The sequence below is a fragment of the Ranitomeya variabilis genome, chromosome 2 (genome assembly GCF_051348905.1).
Source record: "Ranitomeya variabilis isolate aRanVar5 chromosome 2, aRanVar5.hap1, whole genome shotgun sequence".
Taxonomy (NCBI): Eukaryota; Metazoa; Chordata; class Amphibia; order Anura; family Dendrobatidae; genus Ranitomeya; species Ranitomeya variabilis.
The window spans coordinates 215,832,765-215,853,767 of record NC_135233.1 but is presented as its reverse complement, the minus strand read 5'-3'; the positions used below and the strand labels follow the sequence as shown (position 1 = coordinate 215,853,767).

General features: G+C 45.7%; 1 long non-coding RNA gene across 3 annotated transcripts in view; it reads left to right on the top strand.

Annotated features, from left to right (window-relative positions):
• Window positions 1-21,003, top strand: part of LOC143809256 (uncharacterized) — a 165,997-nt gene that overhangs the window by 51,327 nt on the left and 93,667 nt on the right. For all 3 annotated transcript variants that reach the window (XR_013222178.1, XR_013222179.1, XR_013222180.1), the window contains exon 3: window positions 5,868-5,993. This is a non-coding gene — a long non-coding RNA (uncharacterized LOC143809256). The remainder of the gene's footprint in view (window positions 1-5,867; window positions 5,994-21,003) is intronic.

Here is a 21,003-nt window from a genome sequence, read left to right as displayed (position 1 = left end):
CCAAAATTTGTTGTAAAAAAATTGTCATTTTCCGAGACCCGTAGTGTCTCCATTTTTCGTGATCTTCGGCTAGGTGATAGCTTATTTTTTGCATGCCAAGCTGACATTTTTAATGATACCAGTTTGGTGTGGATATGATCTTTTGATTGCCCGTTATTGCATTTTAATGCAATGTTGTGACGACCAAAAAAACTTAATTCTGGTGTTTTTACAATTTTTTTTTTTTCGCTATGCCATTTACCGATTGGATTAATTCTTTTTATAGCTTGATAGATAGGGAGATTCTGAACGCAGCAATAACAAATGTGCATATTTTATTTTATTTTTTATTGTTTCGTTTTGATTGGGGCGAATGGGGGTGATTTCAACTTCTATATTTTTTAATTTTTTTTATATATTTAAAAAATTTTTTATTTTTTTTTACTTTTTGCGTGCTTCAATAGGAGACTAGAAGCTGTGATAACTAGAGTTGAGCGACTTTTACTTTTTTAGGATCGAGTCGGGTTTCGTGAAACCCGACTTCCTCAAAAGTCGGATCGTGTGAAATCGGCCGATTATTGTGAAAAGTCGGGGGGGCCGACCTAAACAAGAAACCCAATGCAAGTCAATGGGGTTGTGGGTTTTTTTTTCTCTCTCTCTCTCTCTCTACATCGCTACATCCCAAACGGTAATATGGCTCTGTGACGCCGCAGAAAGCAAGCCAGAACCTATGTCATCACGCTGCCCACACTCCTTCATTGGCTGAAAAAAATGGTGGGTAAAGCGTCATACGAAACGTGACTTTGGTGCCAAGATCGCCGACCGCATGGCCGATCCCACGCTGGGATCGGATCGGGTTTCACGAAACCCGACTTTGCCAAAAGTCGGCGACTTATGAAATTGTTCGATCTGTTTCGCTCAACCCTAGTGATAACCCGATCGCGATTGACAGCGGCATTTAGCGGGTTAACAGCCGCAGGTGGATCGTGATTCCACCGCGGCTGTTGCAGGCACATGTCAGCTGTTCAAAACAGATGACATGCGCAGGGAAAGATGTGGGCTCAGCGCCAGAGCTGACATCAAAGAGAGGGACACAATCTTAGGTCTCGAGTTCCCGCCGCTGCACAGGGGGAATCTCGAACCACCTCCGCTGTGGTCTCCCATTCTTCTCAAAGCCGCAGTGGAGCCTGCTCAGCAGAGACGTCGGTCCCAGCATCTGGCTCAGGCAGATACTGTGTGCTTGGTTACTGCTGCCCTTCTAGGCTCAGCTATTGTAGCCAGTACTGGTCAGCGGCAAGCAGACGCTTCTGGGACTAAGTCCTGCTTTTCTCCTTCTAAACATGCCCAAGGGAAGACCTCTCATTGGAGGTCGGGGGTCACATGCTCAGGTCCTGTTGCAGCTCCTATTGGTCCACTAGGAATGTCCTGAAGAAGCTACAACTATAAAAGGTTTGCATGGCTGCACAGACATGCGCTAGTATCAATTGTGTTTGGCTGTTGCCAGTGGATACTCTACCACTCAGTCATATGTGGAGAGTCTGTTTAGCTCTGGGGCTGTACACTCAGGCAGGCAGCTAGCATCAGTGGGGGCAATTAGCCTTGGCGTAGCATCTGATTCCTTCATGTGTGCGGTTAGCACAGAAGAGTTCTAGAGCAAGCACAACCCTAGTTAGGGTAATAGTTTTCTGTGTATAGCATGACTCTGAAGCAACAGAGGTAGCTTACATTTCACACGGGGGAGGTTAACCCACGTGTGCGCTCAGTGTCCATCCGCCATTACTTAGCAGCAGGTATCTCTGCACGGTGGACCCCGGGCTGCGAACGCACCTTGTATCTATCTCTCATTACTCGGTGCATTCCGCTAGCCCTAACAGACAACATGCGCCATACTAGTACGGCGTATGTCGTGAAGGAGTCAGTTAAAATGACACATGATTGTCCAACTATAAAACATACATGGAGAGTTGAATTACCAGGGAGTAGCACAGGATTGCTTCTAAATTAGAGAGACACAATTCCATCTTTGAGTGGGCCTTGGTGCCAGGAAGGTGAGTATGCCGGCGTCCCTGCATGGAGGGGGAATGGGAGCCATTCGGGGTTTCTGGTAGAGATGTTACAGTACCCCCCTTAAATCCCCTCTTCTTCAAGCCCGCAAGGACTCTCTGCAGAGAAGTTGGAGGCTGACATCTCTTCACGAACTCCCACGACGTCTCCTATCCACTAATAGAGAGGTTACTTCTCTCACCATTTTCACGACTAGGATGCTTCTCTCCATCAAGTCATCTTTGGTATAGGTTGATGCTGGTGAAGTACCAGGAACTTGGTATTGGGAAGTCTTTCTGTTCATTGAGATCAGCTACCACCCCGGAGGATTCAAGGACCAAGTGGAGTTCCTCTGCCTGGTTGGTGGACCTCAGAGACTTGGAAGATGCCGCTGCCAGGACATTCTCTTCAACAGACCATCTAGAAACTGATGATACCTCCTCTAGGTTCATCTTTAGCATGGTCTCCAAAACAACATGTCCACGAGGTGGCGAGTTTCCTGGGGGCAGATTATTGGAACAATCATCGGAACTGTGTGGTGACATCGGCTTTGCTTCCCTTCCTTCGGAGACCCCAGCACACATTGAGTCAGCAACTAGCAGACCTGGTGGAAAAGATGGCGAATCTGATAACTGATCTGGCCATATGAGGACCAGACACCCGTTGTGAATCGACTGTCCCCAATGAAGCACCATACTGGGTCTAGAATGGGCACTTGAGCTCTCAGCTCTGGGGTACCTATGAGAAAACCAGACAGCACATAGAAGACAATCTTCTCCATATACAATGCTCCAATCTGAAGCTCTAGTTGCTTGGAAATGACTTGTCTGTCTTTTGGCAGGGCTAGTCCTTCATCTGACAACACCCTCACCCGATTCTGGAGCTGTCAAATGGGAGTCTGACACCAACTCTTCATTGCTTGCAGGAAGAACTTTCATGTGGAACTACTAGGTTCAGGATCCATGGGTAGAATGGTTACTGATACAGAGTCCCAGACAGAGCCGATTCGGAGACTGATTGGACAGTCTGGATACATAGAATACTCGGATAAACACACGTTCAGACACACAGGTGTCGGACACTGATTCAGGGACCGGGCGACAAGGTTCAGATACTGGCCGCACTATGGACTACTGGTTCAGGACTGGTCATGCAAGGACCAAGGACTATGGGTTCAGGACTGGCCATGCAATGACCAGGGACTACAGGTTCAGCACTGACCACACAAGGACCAGGGACTTGGGGTTCAGGACAGGCCACATAAGGATCAGGGATTTCAGGGTTCAGGATACTGGCCTCACCAGGAACAGGGGACCTTACAACTCACTATTAACTACCACACTACGTAATGATTCTATGTTGCTTTGGTACCTCACTATTGGCTGGGAGCCAGGTGCAACTGCGGAAATGTGTCATGTACAACACTAGGAAGCCGTAAAATTGCCGAGGACCATGCCACATGACCGGGGCAGTGAGTATGCTGGCGTTCCTGCAAGAAGGGGAAAGGGGAGCCATGCAGGGACACTGTCATCGGTGTTCCAATTTGCATACTTTCTGCCACATTCCAACTAGATCTGCCTGGTCTTGCTCAATTCCCTTTGTATTTTTTTTGGTCACGTGTAGTGATGAGCGAATATACTCGTTACTTGAGATTTCCCGAGCACGCTCAGGTGTCCTATGAGTATTTTTTAGTGCTCAGAGATTTCGTTTTCTTCGCCGCAGCTGGATGATTTACAGCTACTAGCTTGCTTGATTTCATGTGGGGATTCCCTAGCAACCAGGCAACCCCAACATGTACTTAGCCTGGCTAATTGCTGTAAATCATTCAGCTGAAGCGATGAAAACGAAATCTCCGAGCACTAAAAAATACTCGTAGGACACCCGAGCGTGCTTGGGAATTCTCAAGTAACGAGTATATTCGCTCATCACTAGTCACGTGACCTTCCGATCCTGGCGCTCGCATCAGAGAATCCTGACAGGGCACACACTGTGTGCTTTAAGGATTCACAAGTATGCAGTCACAAAGGGTGACTCCTGAGCTGAGTCCCAAGCCTGGGCAATCCCTTTAAATCCAATAATGAAGGTAGATATCTCACCAGTAATGTCATTAATTAGAAATGGTGTGGAAGAACAAATTGGTGAATGTCCAAACAGATAAAAGTCCTCCGATAACCATATGTATTGGGCTTGCCAACCATTTTTTGTTACCCATTTCATATATTTTTTTCAGTAGGTTTGCATATTTAAGAAGGAGTCTATGATGAAGCAATACTAGAAATATTCTTTACGGGAATGTACAAATTGTTTAAATCAGGTTGTTGTGTTTATACATATTTTAACCATATTGCAATCGTAATTAAAAAAAAATAAAAATGGAAATCTTGCAATTATCAAAGGTCACTGGGGTGTTTTTAGACCGTGACTTCCTGTTGTTTTAGAAAAACCACATGTTCATTAGTCATAATGTACAACCTCAGACTCAATCTTTTGTATTGAAGCATCTAATGAGCTTGTGCAAAGGTCATTGTGAAGCGAAGGGGAGCAGGTCAGCTGTCACATCACCTATTGTGATTGGTGGATACTGTGCTATCAGCTGTCTATAGAGGTGTTACCTGGCATCTTAATCCTACCTGTGATGACAATCAAAATATGAACTCGTCCTGAACTCTTCTTTTTTTAATAAAGATTGTGAACTTTTAAAAAATGTTTGTCAATTTTGCACACACATCAAAACCTGATTTAAAAATGAGGTCATTGCCTCAAGATGGTATCACTTTAAGTATAGCATTTGGCTAGATATATCAGTCTAATAGACAATTAAAAGGCTGGTGGTTTGCATGTGGGACTGTTGCTCTGTTTAAATGGGGGACTCCAGTGCCCTGTTCAGGACCTTTGCTGGTCCAAGTGGTCAAACCACCAGCAATCATCAACTTATCAACTGCTTGTGGTATTGTAACCGTTGTAGGGATTCACTCTCTGTTGGGCATTAAGCCTTAGGTAGCGTTCGCAAAGGCAATGCATTTTTGCTCCAAACGTGCAGTTTTTATTTCATTCCACAGGTTGCACCAAAACAAACTCATAGACATAACTCCCAGCCTTGTCCAGGCGCTATCTAAACAGACTAGGCCCTGGCTACTTATACACGGCTGAGCTAGCCCCAGCTCGGTCAAACAAAACAATTAATGTGCTCTTACACTTTCCACATATACCAACTTATGCTCCGGTCATTTCTTTGATTTTGCTTTTTTATGTACTTTGTAGAAACAGGAGTGTGCCCTCCTTTCTGACATACGTATTTCATCTATATAGCTTCCTATCGACAGGTGGCTGAACAGTCGGCCCCTGTCCTGCTCTGCCCTTGTTCACATGAAGGTTGGTTGATACATGGTAGGGTAATACTAGAGACAGGTCCCAACTGGCTACACCTTGTCGCGGTGGAATTGCTTTCACGCTGTTTTGATCAAATAATGTATACGGTAACTAAATACATGTATTATTACTATTTACTTATTATAGGTATACGATCAAACTGTTTTCTTCTTGGATTTAAAATGAGTTTCTTGTTCTGGTATTCTAAATATCACATAGTCCATGATTTTATTGAGAGCTGTGTAATATGTCATCTGCCCTTTGGTGGCGCTGCATAGGAATTGAACACTTGCTGCCACTTGACTGCGGGCATGTCAGCAACAAAATATTGCACAAGTCTATTGCTTGCATGACTGTAGAAATGAAAGAAATTTGTAAAAGGGTCCTTCATGTTATGTTCCACTTTATTAATATGAGTTCAGTTTTATGTTCCTCTGATCTATAACTTCAATATAATATCCATATTTACCTTCCAGTCATATCAACGACCACAGACAGATCTCTTCCAGATGGACAACTCATTTTCATGCCTTATTCTCACTGCTATTTCTCAATGACAACGCGTGTGTTTTAACAGGCAGAAAATTTAACAGGATTTACAGGTATATGATAGGTGCTTTTATGTTATCAGACTGTTTTGACTAGGATATGACCATCATCTAGGATTCCCAACAGACCATAAGTAACTAGAAATGTCATAAAAAGTAGCTATATGTTGAGGAATGCTTAGTGCGACTAATACTAACTCTACATCAGCCATAGCAACTCCTAAAAAGGTTGTCCAACCCCAAAATCCCCCCCAAACTTAAGATAATTGTGCTGTATTATAATATACAACACCCCTATAATCTCATAGATTGTAAGCCTGCAAACAGGACCTTCACTCCTCTTGGTATCTGTTAATTTATGTGATTATTGTTATTCTTTAATATTTATTGTCTGTACAATCCCCCTATAAAAAGGAAAGTGCTGCGGAATATGTTGGCGCTATAGAAGTAAAATAATTATTATTATAAATTTTGGTTTTTGTTTCTACCTCTTTGTTCCACCTGAATTTTACTTCATTTCCTGCATCCAGCTTCTTTACATGCTCCTCTTCCAGCTTAGACTGCTTCTTGTGCTTTTTTTTTTCTAAGGGTATGTGCACACTGTCAGTAATTGGTAGCGCTTTGGACGCAGCACATATCTGCTGCGTCCAAAGCGCTGCCGGCTTTTGAACGCATGTGATTCCGCATGTGTGTTAATTGAACTTTGCGGATTCACCACCTCCAGTACATTGTATGGGTGAGATTTATCTTGCCCAGACTCGTGTCTCTTGACATGCTGCAGTCTGGAAAGATGCGCCTCATGTCTGTCTTCGCGGGTGGTCCGCGGGCATCAGTGCACACATAGTGGACATAGGATTTCTTGAAATCCCATCCACTATGCTGTAACAACTGGACACTGCAGGTTGGACGCTGCGGATGTACGCAGCATCCAACCCACAGTGTTCACTGACCATGGGAACGTACCCATTGTCAGTACCCAAATTCTCAACCAGTGCTAATTTCACCCTGCCTACATTTCGAGCACTCCCCTCTAGCCTTCCACTACACACTCATTGGCTGTCTTAGAAATCTTGACCAACAATGACCTCTGTCATTCATTTGCGCGTTGGAATGAAAACATTTAAAGACATATTAATAAAACCTATACACCTAAAATATATCCTCATAATCGCACTAAGTGCTGATTTAACTAATCTGTCCAACCAGCATTTGTACAGTACCAGCACTGATATAAAGGCGTGGTGTGCCCTGCATACGAGCCAGCAGTGTAAATATAAGTAGAAACATCCCTCCTTACAGCTGACTGAACAGTGCAATCCAATCAGTGCTCACACAGTGCTGAGAGGAGGGTTTGCCAGAGAACGGGCATAATGTCAGTTATGACATTATGACTAGACTCTAGACTGGAAAAGACTAGTCTGTATATGACTGAATCCTCTAAAACCATAAATGAGGATGGCCACATGCCAAAGTTTGATATCTAATAAAAGGAAAGAAGACGTGCACTCTGGAATTAATGGAGTAGGTGCTGGTTGAACCCAGAGAGATCCAGACCATTCAAAAATTGAAGAAAACAACCGCACTCAGATTGTATATTTGCGTCATAAATGTGAAGAATTTTAATAGGAACACCACAGTGATATAATCAGTTGTTGAGGTTAACACTGTGGTGTTCCTATTAAAATTCTTCACATTTATGACGCAAATATACAATCTGAGTGCTGTTGTTTTCTTCGATTTTTGAAAAGTTTGATATCTAGGCAACAGTGCAGGAAGTTGATAGTGACTAGTGAGTATATTACAAACTGTCAGCATTTTGCAGCCTAGGTACAAATAAAACGTATAAGTAAAGTGCAGAAAACCCCTTTAAGTTATATTAATATACACTATATAAACTTGAGTGTGACCCTTCTATCTTAACCCCTTTCTGCCAGCTGACGGAATAGTACGCCCGCTTTGAGGTAGGCTCTGTCGGTGAGCCCACCTCAAAGACGCAACATGTCAGCTGTTTTGTACAGCTGACATGTGCTCGCAATGAGCGCGAGCAGAATCGCGATCCGCCCACGCCCATTAACTAGTTAAATGCCATTGTCAAACACTGACAGCGGCATTTAACTAGCGCTCCCGGCAGCGCGGCCGGAAGTGCTCGCACCAATGACCCCCGTCACATGATCGGGGGTCATCGGTGCATTGCCATAACATCCAGAGGTCTCCTTGAGACCTCTATGGTTGTTGATGGCCGATTGCTTTGAGCGCCACCCTGTGGTCGGCGTTCAAAGCAACCCTGCATTTCTGCTACATAGAGGTGATGTAGCAATATTGGGCGATCAAAAGAACATATCTGCACCAAAATGGTATCATTAAAAACGCCAGCTCGGCACGCAAAAAATAAGCCCTCACCCGACCCCAGATCACGAAAATTGAAGACGCTACGGAAAATGGCGCAATTTTTTTTTTAGCAAACTTTGGAATTTTTTTTACCATTTAGATAAAAGAGAACCTAGACATCTTTGGTGTCTATGAACTCGTAATGACCTGGAGAATCATAATGGTAGGTTAGTTTTAGCATTTGGTGAACCGAGCAAAAAAGCCAAACAAAAAACAAGTGTGAGATTGCACTTTTTTTGCAATTTCATCGCACTTGGAATTTTTTTCCCGTTTTCTGTTACACGGCATGGTAAAACCAATGGTATCCTTCAAAAGTACAGCTTGTCCTGCAAAAATAAGCCCTCACATGGCTATATTGATGGAAAAATTAAAAAAAATATGGCTCTGGGAAGGAGGGGAGCGAAAAACGAAAAGGAAAAAATGAAAAAAGCTCCAGGGGTGAAGGGGTTAAACTTGACTGCTACTTCAAAGATGGCTGCATAATAGACTTAGACACAGCAGGGCTGATGCCAATTAATTTTAATCAGGTTGAGGAAGGCAAGTGTAGTGTTACAATTTCTTAGTAAGGGCACAGCAAAACTAACAAACAAATCTTGTTGGTTACACTTCATATTTGAAGCACTGAGATTGGTGGTTGCATAACAAGAACAGTATATAAGCTTGGCAGCTAAACTACTAGGAAATGCAGACTCAGAGCATGGTGTTCACATTATTCGGAGGCACACCACTTGGTGCTTGAATTACTGGGAAACCCTGAGTTTTGTGGTCACATTACTAAAATGTGGTTACATTGCTAGAAGTCACCAGGAGAGACAGAACTTGATGCTCACAATGCTAGGCGGCACAGAGCTTAGTGGTCACCTTACTAGGAGGCACAGAGCATGGTGGTCACAATACTAGGAAGCTCAGAGCAGGGTGATCACATTAATAAGAGTCACAGAACCTGATGGTCACATTACTAGGAGGCATACAATTTGGTCAGATTACTAAGAGGCACACAGCTTGATGGTCATCTCACTAGGAGGCACAGAGCTTGATGGTCAATGTGTGAAGATGAACAGAGCTTGGAGGGGATATCATTGGGATGTACATAACTTGGCAATTGCATCTTAACCGAAGCAGTGTCTTAACTTTGTACCTATGTTTGGACATGATGGACTCCAGCCACATATTCACTCTCTGTGTCTGTCAGATCTCCTGATGCAGCCAACAGTCTTTTCAAAGTGTCTTATGTCACACTATGATCATAATTCAGGCCATAACTTCCTAATGGTTTCCGGATACATCTGAACTCATCACTGCCAGCCACAGCTTCTCTAACTATCTCATGCCATGGCTCCTCACTGTACACAGCACTACCTTGAGCACAGACCATTGTCTTGTTCCTTGTCTCCTCTACCAATCTCAAGCCATGGCTCCTCCTTGAGCACAAGCCATTGTCTTGTTCCTTGTCTCCTCTACCTATCTCAAACCATGGCTCCTCCTTGAGCACAGACTATTGTCTTGTTCCTTGTTGTAACAACTCTGCTGGCATCACGGCATGGCCTCTCATCTCTCACACTATCTTACCCACTGCTCCAGGTCATGATGTGGTTTCTGTTTCATGCCAGCTCCATGTTCTGTGTCTCTGCTCTCTGCATGCTTCATGGCTGTGTGTATAGGGGGGCGGCGCCTGAACTCTCTGGTTTTTATAGGAATCAGGTGCATCTGTCTAATCTGTTCCTGACCAATTGCCAGGAGGCTTCCAGTATTTAGTGCAGTTCCACCCAGTGGTCTGGGCCTGTGCAATGTGTTAGCTCAGTTTGTGTTTAGCTGCTGAGTTTTCCAGGCCTTGCTCTGAGTTACTCCCTCTCTGGAGGCTTTTCTCTGTGCTATTGCCTTGATCTTGTTGTCCGCCCTCCAGGAGGCAGAATATCCTGGTCCCTGTGTCTTTGTCCTTGTCTGAACTTAGTTTTATCTCAGTCTCCTTGTCTGTGGCTTCCTTCCCTGCTGTGTCTTTCCTCGTGTTCTCAGTCTGCTTACATTCCGCACTCTTGCGGCTCTGCCTGCTCTGTACCTTTGTGGCTGCAAGGCTGCGGTTCTGCTCCTTTCTACTCTAAACACCAAACAGATATCCCTAATTAGGCCGTGAAGGTACAACCATAATGACATACCAAACAAAACACCCTCACATAAAGGCCAAATGATAGAAAATATAAACTTTTATTGATCTAAAAAACAGCGTATATAGCATACAAAATAGTAAGGGGTAGTGACCACCAGTGCAGGAGCAATGGTGGGTCACACACAGGAATCAACCTCAATAAACACAAAAGTGAGGCAGCAGAGAGTACTTATTGATGGAACACATATGGCAACAAATATATAGCAGGTATAAAAAATCCATCCGCATAGAGCATAATAGGTACATACATATGGCATATAACGCGAAGTCCAAACATAGAGTCAGTCAGCTAAGGTAGCTTGGCAAAAGTACAAACATACTGCATGAGAATAACATAAATATAAATATAAATATAGTTACCAGGAGGAAGAACCCGGGGACCCACCACACCCGACGCGCGTTTCGCACCGAAATGCTTCGTCCGGGGTCACTGGTGGTCACTACCCCTTACTATTTTGTATGCTATATACGCTGTTTTTTAGATCAATAAAAGTTTATATTTTCTATCATTTGGCCTTTATGTGAGGGTGTTTTGTTTGGTATGTCCTTTCTACTCTGCCTATCTTCTGCTGCTGCAGTTATCCCTTGCTGCCAGGGTCAGACTGGGGTGTCTGGGGCCCACCAGAGGAATGGACTCTAGGGGCCCACCCTACAGCTATATGCAAATATCTGTCATTATAGCAGAGTATCAGCTGTAAAACACAGGTGGCTGCTGCGCATCTACCGTGTGCCCCAATAACTGGGATGTATAATTACAGTAGTTTACATTAATGGGGTTCTTGGTTAAAACAAGTTATCACTGATCCATGGGCTCCACAAGATAGGTGATTGCTTAGATCCGACCATTAGAAACTGCACCGATCGGAAGAATGGGGAAGTTTTATCCCTGACAGGACACTTTTATCACTATTTTAAAATGCAGCGGCAGGTGGGATTTCTGACCGCAGCTCCATTCATTCTCTTTGGGGCTTCCAGAAAAAAACAAGTGCAGCCACAGAGGGAATGAATGGATCAGTGATCTAGTCGGACATGCCACTCCAGTCTAATGGGGATAAAAAGTTCCACATTTTGCTGAATGGGTCCAAGCAGTCAGACCCCCACCAATCAATACGTTATCACTTATCCTGTGGAGAGGTGATTACTTTTTTCCACAGGAAAACCCCTGTAAGTGCATCTCCGCCGCTGTGTACAAAGCATTAAAACTCTAATGGAAATAAAGAATCTTCTCCTAATTAATATCAGAGAGAACAAATGACCGCCATACACAACACAATCCACTATACCAAGATCAATATTACCACCTACAGGAAGAAATACCACCACACCATGACCAGACCACATAGTGACCGAATAATACTACATACAAGGGACAAATACCACAACACCATTTCCAGACCACACATTACCACCACATAGTGACTGAATACTACAATACTGATCAGTAATTAAAAAAAACCACAATACTATCACCATAAGTGCCAGTATTCACAGGAGATCTGTACTTAGTATGCAGTGTCTGTGTAGAGGTAATACAGAGATCACTGGTGATATTATACACAGGAGCTCTGTATATAATGTATAGGTAATACAGTGATCACTGGTGACATTGTACACAGGACCTCTGTATATAGTATACAGTGTATAGTGTTGGTGTATAGGTAACACTGACTCACCAGTGACATCTCTAGGTGAAGTCCTTCATCTTTCATGCAGCACAGACCGCCATCATTTCTTCCAGCCAGGACTCATTCTGCAGGAAATAACACAGTTATCTCGAGCTCCGCCTGCAGAACACATTACTTAATTTTTCACAACTTCTACATTACACCACATGAAGAAAGGCGATATAGTGTCACTCTGCACAGTAACAGGACCGCCCCCCCCCATTTAAAACAGTATACTCAAAAAATAAAATAAATACATCACTGCAGTAATAATATCCCTTAATTAGCCCCTATGGTAATAATACTCCCCACCCTGGCCCCGTTTATCTCATTCCTGGCTCCAGCCATATGTTCTCGCATCCTGCCCTCATGAGTATCCATTCTACACCATATGATCTCCCCATCCTGCCCCATCTGTCTCCATCGTATCCATCCTGCCCCATCTGTCTCCATCGTATCCATCCTGCCCCATGATCCAATCCTGCCCCATGTCTTTCATTCTGTCCTGTGTCTCCAATCATGCCCCGTATCTACATTCTGCCCATGCCTCCAGTCCTGCCCCGTGTGTCCAGCAATCTGCCCCAGTGTGTCCAGCATATTACCCCAGTGTGTCCAGCATATTACCCCCAGTGTGTCCAGCAACCTGCCCCAGTATGTCCAGCATATTGCCCCAGTGTCCAGCAATCTGCCCCAGTGTGTCCAGCATTGCCCCCAGACAGTGTGTCCAGCAATCTGCCCCAGTATGTCAAGCATATTGCCCCAGTGTGTCCAGTATTGCCCCCAGACAGTGTGTTCAGCAATCTGCCCCAGTGTGTCCGGCAATCTGCCCCAGTGTGTCCAGCAATCTGCCCCAGTGTGTCCGGCAATCTGCCCCAGTGTGTCCAGCAATCTGCCCCAGTGTGTCCAGCATATTACCCCCAGTGTGTCCAGCATATTGCCCCAGTGTGTCCAGCATTTCCCCCAGACAGTGTGTCCAGCAATCTGCCCCAGTATGTCCAGCATATTGCCCAAGTGTGTCCAGATTTGCCCCCAGTGTGTCCAGCAATCTGCCCCAGTGTGTCCAGCAATCTTCCCCAGTATGTCAAACATATTACCCCCAGTGTGTCCAGCATTGCCCCCAGTGTGTCCAGCAATCTGCCCCAGTGTCCAGCACTGCCCCCCGTGTGTCCAGCAATCTGCCCCAGTGTCCAGCATTGCCCCAGTGTGTCCAGCATTCTGCCCCAGTATGTCCAGCACTGCCCCCAGTGTGTCCAGCAATCTGCTCCAGTGTCCAGCACTGCCCCCAGTGTGTCCAGCAATCTGCCCCAGTGTCCAGCATTGCCCCAGTGTGTCCAGCAATCTGCCCCAGTGTCCAGCATTGCCCCAGTGTGTCCAGCAATCTGCCCCAGTGTCCAGCATTGCCTCAGTGTGTCCGGCAATCTGCCCCAGTGTCCAGCATTGCCACAGGGTCTCCAGCACATAAGTCAGACATAGAGAAAAAAAAAGTAAAATCCTCACCTCTCCCGTTCCCAGCGCAGGTCCGATGTACTCAGCGTCTCTCCGTCTCTGCAACGCTCAGGACAGAGAGGCTGAGCACGCAGTGATGACGTCATCGCACCCTCGGCCCTGAGATGTCGCAGAGTCAGGGAGCGCTGAAGACACTGCAGCTGCCACAGGAACCAGGAGAGGTAAGTATTAAAGGGGGGCCCAATGCCAGCGCTGGCACCGGGGGGGTTAGCGGGGCCCCTGGTCGTGGCGGCGGTCGGCGCCGCCCGAAGATTTAAAGGGCCCGCGTCTCTTTTTTTTTTTCTTCCTCCTCCTCCTCTCTGGGTCGGGGCCCACCGGGCATTTTACCGGTATCCCGGTGGGCCAGTCCGACGCTGCTTGCTGTAGCTCCTCTCCACATTCCTTGTGGCTCCGCTCTGCTTTGCTGCAGAAACCTCTCGCTGCAGCTCCTCTCTGTATTCCTTGCGGTTCTGCTCTGCTTAGCTTTTGTTGCTACACTATCTCTTGCTGCTCTACCATTCCTATCCGCAGCCTTGCGGTTCTCTTCCTGTGTGAACAGGTCCCAACCTGTTCCTTCATTCTCCTTTCCTTCTAGCTTGTTTCCGTGCCTACATCTCCTGTGTGAACAGGTCCCTACCTGTTCCTTCATATTTCATATTCATTCCTGCACCTCCTGTGTGAACAGGTCCCTACCTGTTCCTCCACACTACATATCCATATGCAGCGCCCCAGAGACCTGGTCGTTGCAGTATTTTCGCTCTGCCACAAGGAGGAGTGATGGTATGTCTGATGGCACTAAAGGAGTTCACCTGACCAGGTATCACAGTCACACACTACACTTCACACTCCAGCCACCAGGGGGAGCAAAAGGTTCTATGTATTAGGCCACTCACACTCTGGTAAAACTGGGAGTCGGATAGGAAGTTAGAGAGAAGCTGACTGGGTTTTGCCCAGGTAACATCTAGTGAGAGAGAGAGTTGCTTGGGAAGACTCAAGGATGTCCCTGTCAGGGGTGGGATCCTGGCAGTGGCCTAGCACGAGACAGATCGTTACGGAGCCGTGCCTGCACCTCATTGCGGCGGCATCCTAAGAAAGGACACGAAGCGAAGTATATTGTGGAGAAGTGAGAAACGAGATCACAGCACAAAGGGGATAGAACCAGGAGGAGTCGTGCCCCAAGATCGGCAACATCCTTCTGAGGCACGTAGCCGGCGGCCGGAACGCTGAGGAAGTAATAGGCTCTACGCATTACTTTGAACTACGGCAGGGCAGTTAACTCTAGGTTGGCTGTCTCACCTTTACACCTAATGAAGACAACGGAGGCAATTGTGGGAGAGGGGCGTCTCTAGGGTCCCTATAAAATAACTCCAGGCCTACCCCGTCATATGGGTGCGTCCTATCCAAACCATCTGGGGGACGGAGAGAAAGAGCAGAAACATACACGACAGTTGTGAGGACTATCCCGTGGTGCTCAGCAGGGAGGTACTACAACACACAGGCGCTAGTAGGAAGGCTACTGATTTCCACCTGCAAAGGGAACTCTGGATGTGCCTTCGGACCGGCCGGTCTCAGCCAGCCCTGTTAGCAGTGCTCTGGATTGCGGATGCCGAAGCCTTCAGTAAAGAGGTAAAGAGACTGCAACCCTGTGCCCTCGTCATTTACTGCGACCTACACCATTACCATCTACTCATCAAGGGAAGCCCTGGGGACATACTTCACCTGTGGGAGGTTACAACATCTAGCTGCCATTCCATCACCCCAGCGGACCCATAGCAGCGTCGGTCACCCTGACCGAATACCACAGGTGGCGTCACAAACACTTAACAAACTCTCACCTACACCTTTATTTGGGCGCCCCTAAGCAGGGCCACGGACTGGGTCGGGCCACCGTGACACCCCTAGAACCGAGACCGAGGGACCCGGTACCAAGTACCCCACTGCCCTGCGTTTGGGGGCCGCTCCACATACCTGCACCTCCAGTGTGAACAGGTCCCTACCTGTTCCTTCATAAACCACATCAACCAGTCCTGTGTTCTCTGCCGTGCCTTCCAATCCCGTGTTCCTGCCAGTCCTGTGTTTCCTGCCGTCCTAGCCACTCCTGTGTTTTCTGCCGTCCCTGCCAGTCCTGTGTCTCTGCCAGCCCTGTGTTCTCTGCCGTGTCTCTGCCAGCCCTGTGTTCTCTGCCGTGTCTCTGCCAACCCTGTGTTCTCTGCCGTGTCTCTGCCAGCCCTGTGTCTCAGCTGTGCTAGCCTACTCGTCTGAGTTTCAGCCGTGCTCTTCTGCCAGTCCTGCCTGATGCCCGCACCAATCCTGGTGTTCCTGTCTCCCAAGTGGGATCAGCAGCCACAGCCAGACACCACCCTGGAGTAGCACCTGGCAGTTGCCTGCTGCACAAGCCTGACCTCACCATTAGGGGCTCCAGTGAAAACCCAGGCAGCTGTCATAGTCACGCCCCTTCCAGGGTAGTCTGGTTTGTGGCACAGTGGGGCCACAATCCCCCCGAGCTCACGCCCACCAGTCAGGGCGTGAGCTGTTGTGATTCGGTTCGTGGGCTCCCCCGGTGGTCTCTTGTGGTACTGGTGTCCTGCAAGCTTTGCCTTCTCAGTTCACCTGTTCCTATCAGGATGTGGGAGTATCCTATTTAACCTTGCTCCTCAGTCATTCTAATGCTGGCCATCAATGTATCCAGAGTGATTCTGTTGCATGTTCCTGCTCCCAGTTTTCTGCTCAGCTAAGTTGGACACTTTAGTCCTTAAGTCTATTTTTGTATGTTTTGTCCAGTTTGCACTTATGTGAATCTCTGCAGCTGGAAGCTCTTGTTGGGCTGAAATTACCACTCCAGTGGCATGAGTTGTCACATGAGTTAAGGTAATTTCAGGATGGTGTTTTGAAGGGTTTTGCAGCTGACCGCGAAGTCCTCTGTTGTATCTTTCTGCTATTTAGTTAGCGGGCCTCTCTGTGCTAAATCTGCTTTCATACTACGTGTGTCTTTTCATCTGCTCTCACCGTTATTATATGTGGGGGGCTGCTATCTCCTGTGGGGACATTCTCTGGAGGCAACCCAGGACTGTGTTTTCTTCTACCAGGGGTAGTTAGTTCTCCGGCTGGCGCGCGGCATCTAGAGACAACGCAGGAATGCCCCCTGGCTACTTCTAGTGTGGTGTGTAGGTTTAGCATCGCGGTCAGCTCTAGTTTCCATCACCCGAGAGCTTGTCCGTTTATTCTATGCTTCTGATGTTTCCTTGCCATTGGAAACCATAACAGTACCACAAGAGACCACCGGGGGAGCCCACGAACCGAATCACAACAGTACTACTGTTATGGTTTCCAATGGCAAGGAAACATCAGAAGCATAGAATAAACGGACAAGCTCTCGGGTGATGGAAACTAGAGCTGACCGCGATGCTAAACCTACACACCACACTAGAAGTAGCCAGGGGGCATTCCTGCGTTGTCTCTAGATGCCGCGCGCCAGCCGGAGAACTAACTACCCCTGGTAGAAGAAAACACAGTCCTGGGTTGCCTCCAGAGAATGTCCCCACAGGAGATAGCAGCCCCCCACATATAATAACGGTGAGAGCAGATGAAAAGACACACGTAGTATGAAAGCAGATTTAGCACAGAGAGGCCCGCTAACTAAATAGCAGAAAGATACAACAGAGGACTTCGCGGTCAGCTGCAAAACCCTTCAAAACACCATCCTGAAATTACCTTAACTCATGTGACAACTCATGCCACTGGAGTGGTAATTTCAGCCCAACAAGAGCTTCCAGCTGCAGAGATTCACATAAGTGCAAACTGGACAAAACATACAAAAATAGACTTAAGGACTAAAGTGTCCAACGTAGCTGAGCAGAAAACTGGGAGCAGGAACATGCAACAGAATCACTCTGGATACATTGATGGCCAGCATTAGAATGACTGAGGAGCAAGGTTAAATAGGATACTCCCACATCCTGATAGGAACAGGTGAACTGAGAAGGCAAAGCTTGCAGGACACCAGTACCACAAGAGACCACCGGGGGAGCCCACGAACCGAATCACAACAGTGAGCGTGACACTTGTCTCCTCTAACTATCTCAAGCCATGGCTCCTACTTGAGCACAGACCATTGTCTTGTTCCTTGTCTCCTCTACCTATCTCCATCCATGGCTCCTCCTTGAGCACAGACCATTGTCTTGTTCCTTGTCTCAGGTCACACTTTTTTGTCACAGATGACCAATAATGAAATACATTGAAGGGTCCAACAAAAGTGGAAACCAATTTTTCCTAGTGAGTCACTTTTTCTTTTATATTTTCTATGAATTTGGGTTTAAAGTATACACCTGTATACTACGTGTGCACAAATGTAGCAGATAGAAAATATGGCATGTTACTGAAGGGAGGTTGCTGATAATTATAGTATAGACCGGCTCGCAACTCCATCCTGCAGAACGTGAATACAATTTGTGCGGAATTGCTGTACACTTTAAGGCTACACTGTCTATCTCATTAACACCCACCTCTCTATGGACACGACTGAAGTGACAATGTGAGAGGAGACCTGGAGCTTTGTAAAGCAAAGATGAATGTGCTAACCCTTATGATGACAACATTCCCGCTATTGCATCTCTGGGGAGTGTTATACTAATTCTGTCTATTCGAAGACCATGCTGGATAGGTTAGAAAAATAAATATCTCTTTCTTTTCTTCATTATTCCGAGTAGCAGAATGCATGGCACAGACCCCGTTATTGCAAGCGGTTAAGTCCTTGTGTCATGCAGAATCTCTTAAAGAATGTTGCATGGACAACATACAGTACCTAGCAATGTGTTGATTGCCAATTGGGCCAGTTGTTGGAACCACAAACAGTAAATTGAGATCTTAGAGGAAGACTAAAATATAATCTCACATGATGATCATTGGATGATCACCATGTACCCAAGTACAATTCAATTCACTGGTCTGGCGTCCAGTCTGGTCCTTCCATCATAGACCGTCTTCACTTCTGCACCTGATAAACCACCTCCTATGGGAAACCAGACTGGATGCCGGACCAGCAGCAGAATGGAATTGCTCATCTCTAATCAATCCTGTTTTATTTACCCCAAAATGAATCCATATTTCTAACATACTGATTAATACAATAACATTACAGAATGGCTTGATCTGTATTAAACCAAAGTTTAGCAGCTAATAGAAGTATTCCGTTCCCTTAAAGATCTCCACTGAAATGTTAGCAAAGGTTGTACTGAATGTATATCTTAGTTTCTTTCTTGTAAATTCCATTTTCATACCCACATCACTAAACCGCTGGTTGCAGCCAAGTTAATTTCATATATTTGGTTTTAGGGAAGAGCACTTTACTATTTGGTCAACATGGCACAAAAAAAAAGAATGATATTTGCCCTGCTAATAAAATCTGCGAGATAAATATATTTACATATTCCAGATTCATCAGCTGAAAGAAATAGCTGGAGGTATCAATATCTAATTTATTCCTACCCACGGCATTAAGAGAGCAAATAATATCATTAGCCTGTTGCCAAAGCATGATTTTTACCGGCCTAAGAAAATATTGAATCTTATTAATTTTGTTTAATTAAACTTTATTAACCTTAAATTCGGGATAAAGCCTTGACAAAGCAGACAGAAGGAAATCTCCATATTCCAAAGGTCCGTTCTTTGTCTCCGACATTAAACAATGACTATGACCCCGGAGAAGCTTTTCTTTGTTTATAGAGAAAAACACCCGCAAGATTGAGAAAACTCATAAAGTACGTTGTAAGGAAATTAAACTCAAGCTTTAAGGACAAATAAAGCAAATAATACTATTGGTTTGATAAAAGAACCACTTATAAGATGCAGACTTTTTCAATATTGGAACTGCAAGATTCATCATTTGCTTTTTTTTATCACTTTTTTTCTTCTTTTGTCTTGTGGTATTCATTGACTTTTTTTGAGCCAAATTCTTCAAAATGGCACAAGTGGTTACATAGGTTGAAAAAAAGACCTCGGTCCATCAAGTTCAACCTTTCTCCATCAATTATACATTTTGTCACTAAATAAACTATAACTCCCAATGTTATGTGTACTGAGGAAATAATACAGCCTGTTTTTCAGGGTACTGCCCCTCATCATTGCAAAGTATGAGATCTGGTTTGGCTGTCTGAGAGGCGCCTGACTGGCATCCAAGGGGTAATATTTCTCCTTGGGGAGAGTGTCATGTCAAGCCTGCCATGCCAAGGTAAGGAGACTTTTAAGCCTTGCAATGCTCCTCTGGGTAGTCAGATCTCACACTTTGCACTAATGAGGGGCAGTAGCCCAAAACAGTGTCTACAAATTGAGATTATGGTTTGGCTTTTATCCTATGTCATGTGGCAGGGCATGTTAAATGGGTCAACATTGACTTTTAGGATTGCTACTTCTAATAGGTGGCACTAGAGTTCTAGCTCTCTTCCTCTTTGAAGAGACAATTTGCATATTTAATTTCCCAGAGGAGCATTGCATCGCTTAAGTCTCCTCACCTTGGCATGGCATTTTTAAGGTAAGTTCACACAGGGTGTTTTTGCTGCTTTTTTTATGCTAATTTTCAGCTGCTTTTTACAGTACCAGCAAAGCCTATGAGATTTCAGAAATGTCATGCACACACATTGAGTTTTTGTGTGATCAGTATTTTTTGCTTTGCAGTGTTTTTTTTACATAGGGCATGTCACTTCTTTCAGCGTTTTTCACCCATTGACTTGAGTGGGTGGTAAAAATATACTGCAAATATGCTAGGTTGACTTTTCTTGCAGCGTATTCGCTGCAGAAAAGTCAAGGAGAGCCGGATGTGACATCACACCAGGCTCTGCTACATCTAGATGACAGGCTGCATAATGCGTTCATGCAGCCTGTCATCCAGCAGAGCGGACCCGATCCCAATTCGCTTGAATGGGGCGTCCGACATTACAGTGTTTGACACACTGTTATATGCATGACAGCGTAGCAAACACCGCTTCTGATTGGCGGGGAAATGCTCCCCGCCGGTCAGAGAGTCGAGGCTCCCATGCTGTCAGAAGACAGCGGGAGCGATCAGCTGTGATCGGAGGTATAAACTTCACCTCTGATCACAGGTGTCAGCTGATGGGACTACTGCTCCCATCAGCTGACACCTACAGCCGCTAATTACAGTGAGAGCAGGAGCGGCGGATAGGAGTTTCATCTGCCGCTCCTGCGCTATAAGTAAATATTTTTTTTTTAAAACGGCGTGGGTTCCCCCCTAATTTTGATAACCAGCCAGACAAAGTTCACAGCTGGGGACTGAACCCCAGCTGTCAGCTTCAGCAATCCTAGTTATCAAGAATAGAGGGGTCCTCACACTTTTTAAAAAAAATTATTTAAA